Here is a 17919-nt window from a genome sequence, read left to right as displayed (position 1 = left end):
TTTGAGATAATACTATTCTGAAAACCCTAGGGACTCATGGAAGGACTTTAAGTTAGAGGAATGAATGACCTTGTCAACAGTGAGGAAGATGGCCAAGAAACAAAGCTGGATGCAGGAAATCAGTTGGGAGATGATTGCACGGAATAAAGATCTATTGCCTGATCACACTGGCATAGAGATGAAAGTAGGGATTTCAAAAGTATTTGGGGGACAGAAGGAATAGGATTTGATAATTCATTAGCTATAGGCAGTAAAGAGAAAGGGAGGCACAGCCAGCCTGACTCAGTGGTTGAGCATCACCCTATGAACCAGGAGGTCAGGTTCAATTCCAGGTCAGGGCATATGCCTGGGTTGCAGTTTGGGGCATGCAGGAGGCAGCCGACCAATGATTCTCTCTCATCATTGGTGTTTCTCTCTCTCTCTCCCTCTCCTTTCTTCTCTGAAATCAATAAAAAAGAGAGAGAGAAAGAGAGGATGGCATTTATGATTCTACCTTTGGCTGGTATTAAAAAAACACAGAAAAATGATAGATTTTGGACATGTTTTGATTGATGGGTGTTTGGACATCAAGGTGGCTAATTCTGATGTAGATGATTGGATATGCATGCCTGGAATGTCAGAAGGATGGGAGCTGGAGAAATAGTTTGGGGGTATGGGGTGATCACGATGACATACATGACAATGGAAGTTGTGAGTACAGATGAATTCACCTAATGAAGATTTGTACAGTAAGTCCACAAAAGAGCTAAATTTGGAACTTGGAGTAACACCTTCATTTAAGAGGGTGAATGTAGAGACTATAAAGGACTGTTACAGCAAAACATTGTCTAATAGATTGATTCACAGTAGGGGTCTGTTGGAAGGTCAAAGGAGTTGAGGTCTTGAAGAAAAGAGGGTTAAACTAATGGATCCACATGGCTAAAGACTGGGGGAAGAAATGGAATCCAAGAAAAGGCTGACACAATACATAAAATAGAGGACTAAAAGTAATTGGAATTTTCAGTGAGGTTATGCTCCAGGGATAACAACATCACTTCTGTAGATGTTGTCTCTACAATTGTGCAGTGGAGTGGGTCCATCCTAAGATACTTCTCTGGGCAGGTGCATCAAGCACAGTCCCAAAGAGCAGCATTTATGCTGTATTTTCTGGAAATGGGATCCTTTGGAGCACAAATAATAGAAAGCTGTGCATAGTGCTCCCTGGAGTTGAGCAGGCAGCAGCCCTGGCGCAGGGTACTGTTAGGCACGAATACATGGTAAATATGGATGGTGTGGGGTGGAGGTGGTAGGGTGAGCTGTGGAATGACTGTGTCAAAGCAGCAGGAAAGGGGCAAGTCTGGAGGCCTGGAGGTCAGTTAGGAGATTACTTAAGGTCTAATTCATCCCTAACTCATTCAATTATTCACTCATTAAAAGGATACATACTAAGGACTCTGCAGTGAGTGCTGTGTTAGGTTCTGGGAGTAAGTCTTCACCTGTGGTAGTTTGGGGCTGATCTCTGTATCAGAAGGGTTACATGGTGATTCCTTTTCTTATGGATCTTTATAATGATTGCTTTTCCTTTAGAGATGGAAAACGGAGTTTTGAATAAGAAGGCACTTAGTCTTTGATTAGTTCTTAAAATAGCTGGCTTTTACTTATTTCCCCCTCCTCCCTTTCTTTCTTTAATCTTCAGAGAGCACATCAGGCTTTGTAGTTGTTGCTTTGATGTCTAACATATTTGGGGGATGGAGAATTACTCTTTAGTTCCAATTTTTCCTTGGTATTTATTTATTTATTCTCTTGTTGAGATAGTAAAGTAATTATGAGTGATTATTTGGAGTTGGATTATGGGCACAATATATAATGATCATTAGACTTCACAGGTTTATATTTTAATGCATATAACTTTTTTAGTACAGTATGTAAGAATAAAATAAAATAGAGGCAAGATATTATCTTGCGGCTATTCAAAATAAGGCATATATAGCCGAAACCGGTTTGGCTCAGTGGATAGAGCGTCGGCCTGCGGACTCAAGGGTCCCAGGTTCGATTCTGGTCAAGGGCATGTACCTTGGGTTGCGGGCACATCCCCAGTAGGGGGTGTGCAGGAGGCAGCTGATCGATGTTTCTCTCTCATCGATGTTTCTAACTCTCTATCCCTCTCTCTTCCTCTCTGTAAAAAAATCAATAAAATATATTAAAACACACACACACACACAAAAACAAAATAAGGCATATATAAAGGGCCTCTGTTTTCTTTTGTCCTTTTGAAACACCTCAAGTTTATTAATTTATTAGTAGTATATATCTGATTCTTAGCCAGAATGTGAAGTTGGAGGGTTGTTCTCTCATACTGGAAAATCGACTACATTATGTGTTACAGTACGTGCAAATGTATACATTGAAGAACTTTGCAAAAGTTTAATCACAACCTGCTTTCAGTTTATTAAATAATTTCTCAAGAGTATCCTTGTGGGAGGTACAGCAACCCCATGACCAAGTCACAGATCTCTTCAGAATTAATTCTTATAAAGGCAGTTTTGATTACGTTGATCCAAGTTATGTGGGGGTGGCAGGATGGGTAAAGGCAAAGTTTTATTTTTAGTTTCCCCAAATGCTGTTTCACTTGGTTTATGGGGGCTTGGGAGTACCCAAGAATTACCCTCCAAAGAATTTCTGCCATACGAGTAGTGTTCCTGAAAGTCTGAAAAGTTGTGAGGAATGGGTTTTGCGTTATCTGTCCATGATTGGAGAATTGCTTTCTCTGATAAAATCTTACATCTCCTGGTCAATGGGAAGATGTGGTGTGACAAAGAGTTTTGCCATTTGGTGGGAGAGGGGGTGCCATTTGTATGTTGCAGTGAAATTCGTCAAGTGCAGTTTTGTGCTGTCTTTCCCGAGGTCTTCCAGGAGTCCTACAGGGGCGCAGGCTTTCTTGATCGCAGTTGGGGTTTTCAGTTTTCTTAGTAGTTCAACTTGTACTTGAGTCACCAGATGTAAATTAGACATTTCTCTCTCCAGCTCCCAGTATACATTTTGCATATCATCACTCGAAATGCTTAGTCTTTGGAGATCTCTGCTCTGCAGATTGCGCTCCTGAGATGGATGCCTTTGCTTGGCTTTTTGTGGCTCTGTTCTGAGATTGTTACATTCTTTCTTCTTCAGTTCTAGTTCTTGTTCCAAGCCACGGATCTTCAGGTCACAACTCAACTTTTCCACCTCCCAGTTTGATGAAGGTGGACTTAAATTCCTTATCACCTGCTGAGTCCCCACCTCTGTTCTTAGCTGGAGGAGTTCTATTTCCTTAGACAGCAGCTGTTCATTCAGTACTTGCAAAGATTTAGAGTTGTCTTCGTTCATTTTATCCAATTTGCTCTTTAAATGATCTCTTATCAATGCAAACCTCTCGATTTGCATGATAGGCCTTTTTTATTGGGACTTGTTCCCGTCTCCAGAGAACTTGTTTCTTTCAAAAATCTTACTCTTTTCTTTAGGAAAGAGTTCTCTTTCTCTGAATTCTTGAGTCGTTTTCTGATGCCTTCATATGCAGTGACAAGGGCAAAAATGGAAGGCAACAGACTCATCTCAGTGTGTGGAGCCCGGAGTCACTGTCTCTCGCCTATGGGCTTGTTCACAGTGTATCCCTGACAGCCCAGGGCAGGCTACGTAGGGCCCCGAGTTTCGATTCCCCAGCGCTCGGAAACAGGTCGCCAGGGGTCACCACGGACTTCCGGTTTCCTCGAAGACACTGCTGCTTGCCCTGCACCGGGTACACCGCCGAGGGGCCCCGAGGACCGGGAAGGAGTGGCAGGCCAGGCCGGAGGGGCCAAGGCTCCGCTGGGAGCAGGCCCGTTACCCAGCAACACGCTCGTGCGGCTCAGGCCCCCTGCACCGGGCCCCCTAGACGCCTGCACCGGGCCCTCCCACAGCAGGGAAACGTGGCCGAGGGGAGCTGGAGGCAAGCAGCACCGGCCGGAAGTCGGGCTGCTGCTGGCCGGAAGGGGGCTGCCGCCATCCGCGAGCTCAGCGCCCAGGAGGGGCCTCAGTTTTCTCGCACTGTGCTCTGGGGAACAGATGGGAGTAGTCGGGCTTTGGGGGCATCAGCGGTCGGTGTTGGGTTGTTTCTAGTCAGGCCAAAGAGAAAGCTCCTTCCCTTTCCAGTCCCAAACTCAGCAAGTTAGTACTTTAGTAAATAGGCAATAGGAAAGGAGAATAAAAATGAAAGGACAATTAATAATAGAAGACTTAAATTATGCTGTAAGGCAACAGTAACTCTCACACATGAGTGCATGTCTAATGTCCAAGTGAATTTTATGAGCCGTCATTTCTGTAGGCCCCAGACCCCAGGTTCCGCCTCTGTATAATCTCAGTGTTATGTTGTGGACTAGGAACCACTGAGGGTCAAATGTGAGGAAAGTCAAAATACATGCCAGAAATAGGATGTGAGAGTGGTAAAATGGAAATACGTTTCTTCTAGAATAGACTTTATTTCTTTAAAAAATATTAAATGAGATACTGATGTAAAGTCCACAGTGGTCAAATAGTAATTGCTAGTTAAGGAAATGGAAGCACAGGGAGGTAAGAAAGGTGTTTTGCTTAAGTTTACCCGGCTGTTCCTTGGTAAGAGGTAGAATCAGTAATCATCCTAGATGGCTTGACTCCTCGGCCCAGCCTTCCAGACTTTTTGCTATGCTGCCTTCCAAAGGCTGAAGAAGTTGGTCATGTGTTGCTGTTGTCATTCGTTTCTTCTTATTTTTATTTTATACATATGTAATATCAACATATTAGAAGTACTCCAATCTAACCCATTTGTTACTATGTAGCTACAAAGAAGAGCTTTATGAATAGTTTGATCACTAATTGTGTTACCATACGATCAGTGAATCTTGAAACCTAAAGTTTTACTATTCTTTCAAATGAATAGAGATGATTTTTATGATTTCTGAATAAATGCCTGGGCTTTGGAGGTCACAGAGATTTAATTATATTAACTATTTACTAGTTCTGTAAACTTCATTAAAATACCTAATTTTTCTGAGTCTCCATTTTCTTAAAAATTAGATTGAACCTCCTTTATGAGACTGCTCGGAGATTCAGTGGGTAGAGTATGGGATGTGCTAACTGCTTATTAAATGCTTGTTCTTTTCTTCATGGGTTTCGGAAGAAATTAGTATCAAATATTGTCCCAATTCACCTAATCCTGTAAAGTTCTAAGATTATCATCTCTATATCATCATACTAGAGGCCCAGTGCATGAAATTCGTGCACGGGTAGGGTCCCTAGGCCTGGCTGGTGATTGGGGCCGATCTGTGGGGAGATCAGGAGAAGCCCCCGCTGGCACCCACCTTGGCGAGCCTGGCACCGCCCGCTCGCCAGCCCCACCCCCCGCCACCGCCACTGGTCACCTCCCTTGGTGGGGCAGTTGGGGGGCCCCTGCTGGCACCCGCCTTGGCTGGCCTGGGGCCTGCAGGCAGCTCTTGCGTTGAGTGTCTGCCCCCTGGTGGTCAGTGCGCATCATAGTGACCAGTCGTTCCATCAGTCATTCTGCCTGTCAGTCGGTTTGCATATTAGGCTTTCATTATAGAGGAATTGTTCTTCATGAGCATCAAATGCTGTGAATGCTTACATGTCTGAATATCTTTATCTGGTTGAAATAAGTACATGCAAACAAGAAAACATTAGGGTATGATATTGCTGGAAGTTCATCACAAACCCAGAGAGTCCAGAATGGCTGAGGAAAAAAAGTAGGTATAGGAATTTTTAATATGTTGGATGTTCTGTGGACTTAAAAACTAGTTTCCACCTGAAACGTTTCTTAAATCTACCCATTGCTATTACCTAAGTCTTTTCCTGAATTAGAGCCACTGATTTCCTGGTGTCTAATTGTGACTGAGGTAGAATCCATTTGTATTTTTATTTTATGAATCCAAGAAAGAATATTTCAGTTGTTAATTTAAAAAAACACATGTGGGAAGATTCCTTTCTTTCTTATCTTTTAGATTTTAAGTTGAATTCTCACTAATTATAAATTATGTCTTCTTTTTGCTTCAAGTATTTCACAGAATGCAATATTTGGTAATGGTAAGAGTCATTTTTTCTGTTCATTTGTTCATAATAGGAAAGTAAGTTAATGGTTTTTGCCTCAAAGCACTTTATATAAGTAATTTCATTTTCTTTAGCTAGAAAGCACATTATGGGGAGTTAATACATCAAGATATAATGTTATGTTTCTCTCTTGACTGTTTTGAGACTGCCATCTGTTCTGAGAATTTGTGTTTGAAAAAGCAGCCACTATGAACTTTGCTTTTAAAATTGTTTTTGGACTCTCTGCAGCAAGCCAAAGAGAGTGCTTGCCTATATTCTGAGCTAAAATCAATCACATTTTACAAAAATAAATAAATAAACAAATAAATAAATAAATAAATAAATAAAGCCTATGTTTGACGAGAACACAAGCAAATGTATTTACAAAGATGGGTCATCAAAATGAATTTGTTTTTAGTTCCTCTTCATAGATGGCTCTTTCTAAAAGAGTATTAGCTTGTTTGTGGTTAGTTGAAGCTGAGAGTAGGAGGGAAATATTGACGTTTAATCAGGATTTATTGGATCATCTTTTATAACAAAGTATGGGGATTTCATTAGTGTTCAGTGGATGGCACCCTATTTGTAGTAAGGAAATTTAGTTCTTCCTGCCTCAAACTAATTTGAACCAAAAAACAGCTTCCTATTAATAATATGTGTGTATGTATATGCATGTACACACACACACACACACACACACACACACACATACATACATATATAAACTCTCCTCTCATCAAGACAAAGAACCCCTGTTCTTCCTCATGAACTATTTCCATTTCTCTCCTCTTCCAGACTTGTTAGCATTGCACTTCCTCTTTCTCTCGTGGTTGGTGCGCCATATGAATAGTTCTGGCCAATGACTTGTGGGCAGAACTGACATGAGAAGATGGGAAGAAAATTGAACTGTGCCTTGAGCCCCTCAAGAGCTTCCTTGCTTCTGGCACAATGACCATAGGAGATCAGGGTGCTGTGTCAGCCTGGGTCTCCCAGTAACCACAATGAGTGGTAGCCTTGCTGACATGCATGGGCAGTTAGCAGGAGTGAGAAATTAAGCTTTGTTTGAAACCACGAAGATTAAGAGGCTGTCTGTCCTAGATTATAATCCCTCCTGTCCTCACATAACTCAGCAAACTGCATAAACATTGTTGCTGTAGTTTAGTAAGGAAAGAATTGTCATCGTCGTCATCATCATCTGGGAGATTTAAACTTTATGCACCATGCTCATATTTGCTGAATTTAATTTCCAAATCTCTGATAGATTTAGCTATATTATCTGCAGATATAGGAGTCCCAAAAATGTATATACATAAAGACAGTGCTTATTAAAATACATTTCATTTATAAAATTGAGCTATCAGCTGTTAAAGTGTGTATACATTTTTTGGGATACCCTGTATATTATTTTAAATAATATTTGCATTTATCTTAAGAATCACTAGTGGTTTTATATAAATAGAAACATCAGGTAAGAGTTGAAGTAAAATAGAGCAATCTGCTTTAAAAAAAAAATATATATATATATATATATATATATATATTTTAGAGAGAAAGGGAGAGATAGAAACATCAATGATGAGAGAGCCACACCAGCTGGCCTCTTATCCTATCTAATAAAGAGTGAATATGCTAATTGACCATCACAAAGATGGCTGCACCCACAGCTGAGGCCAAGTGCCCATAAGGAGCCTTAATGAGCAGTCAGCAGGGACCTGAGGCTATGCCCTCCTCAGCCCCTGACACTTCTATTATAGAGAAAGGGCAAATAGCAATATTAGATTATTTCCTATAATTAATCCCCTTTTAATGTGCACAAATTTCGTGCACCGGGTCACTAGTTTTAAATAAGCTGATTCAACTTTACAAAAAAGTTCCCCCAATTTCATAAGCATTATAACTATAGAATTATTAGAAATTACAGTTATTATTATACCAGAGGCCCAGTGCATGAATTTATGCACGGGGGGGGGGGGGGTCCGGCTGGCCCACCCCATTGGGGCAGATCATGCCAGGCCGGCCTGGGGGAGGTGCCACAGGTGGTTGGAGGGCCACCCCTGCTCCCTGGTCAAACTCCTGGTCGAACTCCCAGTCGAGGGGACAATTTACAGATTAGCCTTTTATTATATTATATAGTAATGTGCTATGAAACTCATAAAACAGTACTTTTTTAACATAAACAGAGGAAGTGTTGGAAACATATTTTGAAGCTGCCTCTAGAACCCCTACCTGTAGGCTATAAGCTGTAGGCTCTCCTGATTAGAAGTTCTATAATTTGAAAGCCCATAACTCAAACATGTTATTTCAAAAATTCTTAGAAATGTGAAAGTTCTAGAATTTAATATTTGAAAAACATCCTATGTTTTACTTAATTCTCCTCTTGTCTATTTGTGAGTCTTTGCAAGCATCCCTCATTTTACATTTGCAGTTGAGCCAGAAACAACTTTAGATTGTACCTGGCTCATCATTGCCTCTTTGAACCTGTTTACTATTAAAAATGCATCCCATTTGTCTATCCACATTTGGCATCCATGAAAAGTATGATGTTCTCGTATTTTCTAAAGCTCTCAGGTAGCTGGGTGTGTGGCTTGTCCCCTACTGGACAGTCTAGCATTTTGAAGAGATTTTTAAACCAGAGAAAAATGAATTGGTCAATTGGCTGTTTTTCCTCTTTTCATGGAATTTTCTACCTTCCATTATTCAAAATGTATAAGCAACCAACTTTTACTTATGAAGGAAAAGAAGATAAGGAGGCTAGTGGGGGGAACTTGGAAATAGTTAAAGCCTTTGAGAGCTTGGTGGTGAGCCCTGAAGATGTTATAATCAAACTGAGGCAAAAGTTCCATCTCACTCCCCACTGTGGGCACTGGTTTAACGCGAGCGATAATGAAGCTGGGTTTGCAGTCAATATCAAATCAAAAATAATAAGTAACTCTGGAAAGATGCCTGGAGAGGGATTTGGATTTGTCATTGCATCTCCCCGCCTTTTCTCACCTTCCTGCATATTCCTTACCACTTTAGTACTCAGTGTAACACAGGCTTCATAAAATAACCGGACCAAGGTATAATATGAACCCACTATAACACAGCTGTCTGTTAAATGGATACAGACAGAAGTAGGTCAAATTGTGTTCTCTGAAGCATAAAGTGATATCATAAGGGCTGCATATGAAAGTCAGCCTGCCCGAGGAGATTAGTGAGGAAGGGAAGGGGTTCCGTTTCACTGTCTCTCTTGATAGAGTTCTTTACTATTTGTGTCATCTGAGAAGATGCTCTGGACAGCTCCCGTGCCGAAGGCGAAGGCTGGAGGCATGTTTGCTATCCTGCTGCCTTGCCACACAGTGTCAGAAGCATTTGTTGAAGGAATATTAAGATGTAGTTCTTTGACTTTCCTCTCACAATGGACACCTCCTATGTCTTATCCTTACATTTAGAGGAGTTGTTTTTCCCTAAATTCTACACCTGTAAGCCATCAATCAGTTGGACACAGCTGGGGAGACAGGTTCAGGGCATGTCTGATCCCCTCGTAGGACACCAGACTGAGAGCTGGCCTGCCTTGCTGTCACTTTCTTGGTATTTCCACCGTCCCTTCTTTTATTTCCTGTCTTGTCTTCCTGTTTCTTAGGCAGCCTCATTAGAGTTTGGGCAAGTTCATGGAAATTCAATGGCATGAGTGTAAGACAGAGCAAGTCCTGTTTCTGTGGAACTAATTGGCAGTGCTCTCCTGGGTCTGGCAGAGGTGGCCCTGAGCACTTGCTTCGTGTGCAGTGAACACGTTGCATTATTGAACCCTCTCTGCTTCTTTGACTTGTTGAATCAAGTGGGGGGGGGGGGAATTTTTGGGTTTGCATTGTTTTCCAATTATGCTTTTATTCTTTAATAATTTAAATTCTTTATTGTTTAAAGTATTACATGTCTCCTTTTTTCCCTATTGACCTCTCCCAGGCCACTCCCACTCCCCAGCACATGCCCTCACCCCCCTACTCTGTGTCCACTGGTTATGCTTATATGCATGCATACAAGTTCTTTATCTCTTACACCCCCACTCCCCTCTCTACCCCCACCCCCAGCCTTCTCTCTGAGGTTGGACGGCCTGTTCAACGCTTCTATGTCTCTAGGTCTATTTTTGTTCAACAGTTTATATTGTTCATAATATTCCACAAATGAGTGAGACCATGTGATATTTATCTTTCTCCAACTGGGTTATTTCGCTTAGCATACTGCTCTCCAGGTACATCCATGATATTGCGAATGGTAAGAATTTTTTATTTTTTACAGCAGCATAGTATTCCATTGTATAGATGTATCAGTTTCTTAATCCAGTCATCTGCTGATGGGCACTTAGGCTGTTTCCAAATCTTAGCTATTGTAAGTTGTGCTGCTATGAACATAGGGGTGCATATATCCTTCCTGATTGGTGTTTTTGATTTCTTGGGATATATTCCTAGAAGTGGGATCACTGGGTCAAATGGGAGTTCTATTCTTAATTTTTTGAGGAAACTCCATACTGTTTTCCACAGTGGCTGCACCAGTCTGCATTCCCACCCGCAGTACATGAGGCTTCCCTTTTCTCCGCATCCTCACCAGCACTTGTCATTTGTTGATGATAGCCATTCTGACAGGTGTGAGATGCTACCTCATTGTTTTGATTTGCATCTCTCAGATGATTAGTGATTTTGAGCATGTTTTCTCATATGTCTCTTGGTCTTCTGTATGTCCACTTTTGAAAAGTGTCTATTTAGGTCCTTTGTCCATTTTTTGATTGGATTGTTTATCTTCCTTTTGTTAAGTTGTGTGAGTTCCCTGTAAATTTTGGAGATTAAAACCTTATCAGATATAAGATTGGCAAATATGTTCTCCCATGCAATGGGCTCTCTTGTTGTTTTGTTGATGGTTTCTTTTGCTATGCAGAAGCTTTTTATTTTGATGGAGTCCCATTTGGTTATTTTCTCCTTAATTTCCATTGTCCTAGGAGCTGTATCGGTAAAGATATTGCTATGACATATGTCTGATAGTTTGCTGCCTATGGATTCTTCTAAGATTTTTATGGTTTCCTAAGTCCTTTATCCATTTTGAGTTTATTTTTGTGTATGGTGTAAGTTGGTGGTTGCTTTTATTTTTTTATTAGACATTCATAAAAGAATAAAAGCATAATTCTGTGTGGTTCAATTTAAAGATGGCACAAGCGCCCTGGCTGGGTGGCTCAGTTGGTTAGAGCATCGTCCTGTACACCAAAAGGTTGCAGGTTCAATTCCGGTCAGGGCACATTCCTAGGTTGTTTGATCTCCAGTTGGATCATGTATGGGAGGCAACAGATCAATGTTTCTCTGTTACTCTCTTTCTATTAAAAAAAATCAATAAAAACATATCCTCAGGTAAGGATTAAAAAATAAAGATGGTACAATGGAATGGCATTTTATGGACCAAACTAATAGAAATATAATGCAAAACACAAATGTGCAAGCCACATCTGTAACTTTTCTCATTAGCCCCATCAAAAAAGTTTTCAAACAGGTGAAATTATTTTAGTAATACATTTTACTTTATCCCATCTATCTAAACTGAGATATTTTACATTGTTTTTGTAATTAAATTTCCATATCTGGTATATATTTTACATTTAAAAAAAATCTCAAATCAGACTGGCCACGTTTGAAGTCTCTAATAGCCAGTGTGACAGTGGCCGCTGAAGTAGACAGCACAGCTATGACTAATATAATACAGATTATAGTCTATATTTCAGAATATAGACTAAGAATCTCTGGCATAATCTTTTTAAACAAAGCCGCTGCTTATGTGCTAGCGCTGTAGATTGTGTTTTTCCTCCCAGAATTGTATTGTCCTTAATTGATATCATTTCCAAGAGCTAGAAAGGAGAAGGGTAAAAGGCTAATTGCAAAGGCAGTGAAATAAGTGTGTAGACTGACAGTACCTACTCCTTGCCCTGTCTGAAGCAGTACTTGGAGAACGTCTTTGCCCCTTGTATTGCTGTTGCTCCTTCCTGCATTTCATCCTTTTCAAAGTGAACAGCTATACGTGGATTGTCAATTATTTCAAACGCTTTCTGTATATGGTGACCACCCATGCGATTCTACATGGGAGAGTTAACTCTGTGAGAGAAACTTCTGGAAGCAATTTCCCCTTTGAAAACAAAGTTGGAAGTATAATTTTCCTGGATCTGTTTAGACCATATTGAATATTTTCTCCCACATTCCGTTTGCAAGGTTAAGTATGATAAAGATATTTTTAAACTGATAGAGCACATTTCCAGAGCTAAATGCAGGAACCTCTGAAAATAACGGCAACAGAGAACAGCAAAGTGAAGACTTGTTCTTTTCGCACATCCTTATAGGCATGTCTCCTCTTCTTCCTCACACTGTAGAACTCTCCAGCTGCTCAGCTACAGCTTGTCCTGACACCAATGCTGGGAGTGCACCTGCTCAGAGACTGGGTTAGCCTTAGGTGCCAAAATGACCTTTTCCTTTGGCTTTCATAGAATAAAAGGATACATATCTGGCACCTGCTTGCAATGGAATTTCCAATGTGCTTACCTTTCATGATTACAAACTGGACTTAATGGCTTTAAATTTGAAAACAATCATCTTCAGTTTGCCTATTGAACTCGATTTTTATGCATAAATATGTGTGATTTAAATATTTTGATAAATTTGGGGTAAATAGTTCAAAAGGAAAAGCAGTTAATTTTATTTACTGTATAGTTACGCTAAAATTAATGTGTACTTTGTGAGGACGTAGTTAATGATTTTATGGTTGTTCTTTCCTCATTGAACTCTCAATTTATTACTGATTTACGTACTTACATCAGTACAGACTCATGGATTTTGGCTGTAAACTGTGGGTTTTAATCTGTTATAATAATCATTTATTTTGATCTTCAAGTTGCCCTAGTCTTTGCCAGTGGGAGAACCTTCAAGCTATCTTTTGGAATATCCATAATTTTGGGGGGCAATTTGTCACTTTCAGACACAAGATGATGTTTTGGGCTCAACTTAAACAATTTCTCTGCCCCAGCCCTGGAATTATTTGTTTTTACAGGAATTATGGTTTCTTTTACTGGATGGAGGTATTTAGAAATGAAGATATGGGTGCTTGTTGCTAATGGGGCTGTCACTGCTTCCTTGTACTCCAAGTAGACAGAGCTAAGGAATATATTTTATATTCATGCACATAAATATTTCCATCTACATTTATTTTATATCTATATACCTTAAAAACCTTGAGATCATACCAGTATCTCTAATTCCAATTCCCTTCTAGTTTTCTGCATTTTTATATTTGTAATTCCTTTCTCTTAACAGTGATTGATATTATTCTCATATTTTTTTCAGTCTCCTTGTATGTAGCCAGGCTTGAACTGCCACTTCTGCCACCACCCCTAACCTGCAGGGATGCCCTCCCCACCATGCTTGGTCCTCATCACTATATGTTGGGCCTCTCCTGGGGGGGAGGCTGCCATCCCTTGTATGGAGTCCCCTGTGGGGGTCTGACAGTCCACTCTGGCACTACAGCCCTGCCCCAGCCCCTCTGCACTGCCTCCCTTGTTCTGCTTACCTCCTGTCTTGGGGCTGACTTGTTTAGGAAGGAAAATGGGAGAGGAAAGGAAACAAAATCATCTTTTAAGTGGCCAGATCATGTATTCCTGCAGTGAACATAAAATGTCCTTTTGTTATAGAACTATTAAATCTAGGTTTCCTGAGTAAGTTTGGAAATATCATTAAATGTTTGGATTTTATTCAATATACAATGAATATATTTTGTGCAGGTGTCAACACACCCCTTCATTCAGCTATTACTTTTGACGTGATATATTTTTCATAGCTATACACATTTAAGAACTGAAACAACAGATGAATAACCCCTCAACCCCACCCCTAATGATAGAATTTCCATTGTGCTGACAAGCAAATAAGAGTATGTGGAATTTCATAAAAAGTATATAAATTAATTTGTATTGTTTCATGAATTTTAATATCCCCATCTTTACAAAACAATAAGCTGCTGTATAAGGTAGCTGAGCTCCATAAAATGGATTGTTAAAGTGACCCCAATACCAGACCAGTGGGGAGAATTTCAAGGATGTTCAGACAAAAGTTAAGACGTTGAGTTTACAACAAGTGGATGTTTGATTTTGCAGCCGTGCCTCATAATACTGTGTATTTACATGGTGCATAAAACTTTCAAATTTTAAAAGAAAGATATTATATAAAATCATATTGATAGTATTATTTTTCTTAACATCATTTTTATTAAAACTGTTGTGCTTAATCTTTATATAGTTATGTTAATGTGTGGCATTAAAAAGTAGAGAAATTGCTAACTAAAAAAAGCAGTTTAGACTAAGACCTTATGAATATTACATATACTTTCCTGAATACCAAAGAAAAACATCATGTACTATTCTGTCAAGATAATGTGGCACTTAGTAATTATTTTAGTAGGGTTTTTTATTAACCTGGTTGGTAAAGAGAATAGTTTGAATTGTTCTTTTTAACAGTACAGTTCAACAATACAATGAAATGTCAATACTTCAGAAAATGAATTAATGATAATTATCAAGAATTACAGTCTAGTCAACCACTGAAAGTAGAATGCAAAGTAGGCTTCAAATTACTTTTACAGATTTAATGTTTCCAACTCATCGCTTGCTTTTATTTTTTTAAATTTTATTGGAGTGACATTAGTTAACATCAACATATGGGTTTCATGTGTGGATTACTAAGTTACAAATCTGTATATTGCACCATGTGTCCACCATCCAAAGTCTAATCTTCTCCTGTCACCTTTCTCACCCCTCTCCCCCGACTTCCTCTGGCAACCATCACACTGCTGTTTGTGTTTCATAACTTTTATATTCTACATCTGAGTGAAATCATATAGTTCTTAGCTTTTCTGTCTGATTTATTTCACTTTGCATAATGTTCTCAAGGTCTATCCATGTTGTACTCTTTATCCAATCCTCTATCACAGGGCACTTTGGCTGTTTCCATGTCTTGGCCACTGTGAATAATGCTGCAATGAACATAGGCGTGCATATATCTGTGTGTATAAATGATTTCGAGTTTTTCGGGTATATACCCAGGAGTGGGGTTGTCGGGTCATATGGTAGCTCTATTTTTAATTTTTTCAGGAGACGTCAGACTCCTTTCCATAGTGGTTGTACCAGTCTACATTCTCACCAGCAGTGAATGAGGGTTCCCTTTTTTCCACAACCTCTCCAACACTTGTTATTGTTTATCTTGTTAATAATGGCCACTCTAATTGGTATAAGGTGGTATCTCATTGTAGTTTTAATTTGCATTTCCTTAATTGCCAGTGAGGTTGAACATCTTTTCATGTATCTATTGGCTGTATGTCTTCTTGGGAGAGGTGTATTTTCAGGTCCTCTGCCCACTTTTTGATTCGATTGTTTGTTTGGTGTTGAGTTTTATAAGTTCTTTATATATTTTGGAAATTATCTCCCATCTGTTTGACTGCCTGTTTTGTCCATTTCTTTTGCAGAAGCTCTTCAGTTTGATATAGTCCCATTCATTTATTTTTGCCTTTACTTCCTTTGCCTTTGGGGTCAAGTCCATAAAATGTTCTCTACCACCCAGGTCTATAAGTTTGGTACCTATATTTTTTTCTATGTGACTTAATAGTTTTGGATTTCATGTTTAGGCCTTTGACCTTTGATCCATTTTGAATTAATTTTTGCATGTGGTGACAAAATGCAATCTAGTTTCATTTATTGAAGAGACTATCTTTACTCCAATGTGCATTTCTGGCTCCTTTGTCAAAAATTATCTGTCCATATACACGTGGTTTTATAGCTGGGTTCTCTATTCTGTTGCATTGACCTGTGTATCTGTTTCTCTGCCAGTACCATGCTGTTTTGATTATCATAGCTCTGTAGTATATTTTGAAGTCAGATAACATGTACCTCCAGCTTTTTTTTTTTTTTTCTTTCAGGATTGCTTTGGCTATTCTAGGTCTTTTGTGGTTCCATACAAATCTGGTGATTTCTCATTCTATTTCTTTAAAAAATGGCATTGAGATTTTGTTAGGGATTGCATTAAATCTGTATATTTCTTTGAGTGAAATGGCCATTTTAACTATGTTGATTCTTCCCAGTCCTTGAACAGGGATATTTATCCCGCTTGCTTTTAATACTTAACTTTCCTCATGTCATTAAGGTATATAAGCATCTGAGAAAAATAAATTAAAATCCCACTGTCAAAGATGAGGTAAACCTCCTTAGTTTTATTCCTGGTGAAGAAAATTACTTAGTAGCCATGAAATCCTAAATGCTCAGCTTTGCTTCAGATTCTCTTGACAATGTCCCTTGGGGAAAAGACTCTATCCATGTTATTCTGCCCACATCAAAAACAATGATGAGATCTGCATATAAATAGAATATCTTTTTAAAAGAAAAGTTGAAGCTCTTTCAGGTGTTAACCAAATACAGCACGCCTCCCTCATCCCTGGGGGATATATTCTAAACCCCCCAGTGGATGCCTGAAACCACAGATAGGACTGAGCCCTATATGTACAGTTTTTTTCCTACATATACATGCCTGTGATAAGTTTAAATTACTCTTGTCCTTTGGGACCATTAGTAGTAAAATAAGGGTTACTTGAACACAGGCACTGTTGTATCACAACAGTCAATCTGATAACTGAGTGTTCCAAGAAAAACCCCGGGAAAGGACTTGGGGTCCCTTGAGATAAACTTTAACCGTGCAGGTGTTGGGACATTCAAGTAGTTGCTAGCGAAGAGGCTGCTCTATGCAAGCAGACCAAAGGCAGGACTAGGACCAAAAAGACCGGAAACTTTAATTTCAGTTTTAAGTGTACGCAAAATAATTCAATTAACTGCCGGAGAAATTATACCACATGAAACATGTGCAATTGAAAATCACACAGCACTTTATTACTCACAAAAGTTCCTGATGCTGCGGGTACAGGCTTAAACGGAATCCCGGTGGTGCTGTCCTCTAGGGTCCGGCAGCTGGGCTGGTCCGGATGCAGGGGGCTGGCGTTCCTCACCCGAGAGCTCAGTCGCATCTTGATGGGGAGATACTAGCCGTTCTTCTGTTGTCTGGCAGGGAGAGGAGTGTGGAGCGACGTCGCTTGCCAGACTGACAAAAGGACGTGCCTTTTTGGTGGTCTCGATAGGCGAGCACTGTTGGCTGGACAGGACCCATTTTCAAAGCCTGTTTCGTACCCACAGCAGTTCAGGTGGCTATCAGTGAATGACATCAATGCACACATGTTAATTTCAAACAGGGAGAGGGGCTACATGTGGTTATCTAGGGAGAGTACATCACTCACACAAATAGTCACTTCTAAGTCAGTAATTGAAGTTCAAATCCTTATCTATGGGGTACACATTCAGGGCAGTGAAAATGGGTCCTTATTATCACACTTTAAGTTTCAAGAAACTCAAACCTTTTAAAATCTTTTTAACATTTTTATATAACACCAAGGCAACTACTAAGTGACTAATGGGTGGGAAGCATCAGCATGGAGAGAAAGAGGAAATATTGGGGCTACTACAAACACTGAGTTAGAAAACAATGACAGAAATTTCAGTGTACTCAAAATCTGAAAATATTCCTATCTTTTGAACCAGCATTTCTACTTCCAGTAATATGTGGACACGTTAGCAAAGATATGGGTACAAGAATATCCACTGAAGTTTTATTATCAATAGCAAAAATAAATACACCCCAATGTCAACAACAGAAACCACCAAAAAGTTCATCAATAGTAGCATGCTATAGCCATCATCCTGTGCAATGCTAGGCTGCTGATATTAACTGTGAGGTAGAATAATGGGTACTAGCAGGGGGAAAAGAA

At 39.7% G+C, this 17919-nt stretch overlaps 1 protein-coding gene and 1 pseudogene across 2 annotated transcripts in view; one reads left to right on the top strand and one right to left on the bottom strand.

Annotated features, from left to right (window-relative positions):
- The window catches only part of KCNK2 (potassium two pore domain channel subfamily K member 2), a 94390-nt gene that overhangs the window by 71682 nt on the left and 4789 nt on the right, over positions 1-17919 (top strand). The gene's annotated exons all lie outside the window — the stretch shown is intronic.
- LOC103290086 (5-azacytidine-induced protein 2-like) lies at positions 2480-17124 on the bottom strand (annotated as a pseudogene).

This window comes from Eptesicus fuscus, chromosome 22 (genome assembly GCF_027574615.1).
Source record: "Eptesicus fuscus isolate TK198812 chromosome 22, DD_ASM_mEF_20220401, whole genome shotgun sequence".
NCBI classification, from domain to species: Eukaryota; Metazoa; Chordata; class Mammalia; order Chiroptera; family Vespertilionidae; genus Eptesicus; species Eptesicus fuscus.
Note: the sequence above shows the minus strand (reverse complement) of the source record. Positions and strands in the feature narration are given on the sequence as shown.